Here is a 371-nt window from a genome sequence, read left to right as displayed (position 1 = left end):
CTCGAACCGCTGTCAACTACATGGGAGTCCAGCGACATAGCCGTTACGCTAACTGCTGGTCCCATCCTTTCCTCTTTTGTTCTAACCAGTTGTTCCTGCTTTCTTCATTGGTTTTCACTTCTTCATTCTTTTCATATCGTTGCTATGGTAGAATCGTGTTAGTTGGGTTACTTGGGTTCAGCTTTCTTTCTGGAAGCTATTTTTAAGATCTTCCTTGTTTCTAGACTTAGCAGCCAGAGGAAGCCATACTCAAAGTCTCACTCCTATTCTTATAACCCTAGCCTGAGAACATCATAGGGACACTCAGTCATATAGATGGGAGTTGAGCAAGTTACAGTTATGTTGCTGAGATATTTCCTGAAATGTTTGTA

The sequence above is a fragment of the Tupaia chinensis genome, unplaced genomic scaffold (genome assembly GCF_000334495.1).
Source record: "Tupaia chinensis unplaced genomic scaffold, TupChi_1.0 Scaffold000479_1, whole genome shotgun sequence".
Lineage (NCBI taxonomy): Eukaryota > Metazoa > Chordata > Mammalia > Scandentia > Tupaiidae > Tupaia > Tupaia belangeri.
The sequence above is the reverse complement of the archived record's forward strand: the minus strand, read 5'-3'. Positions refer to the sequence as shown.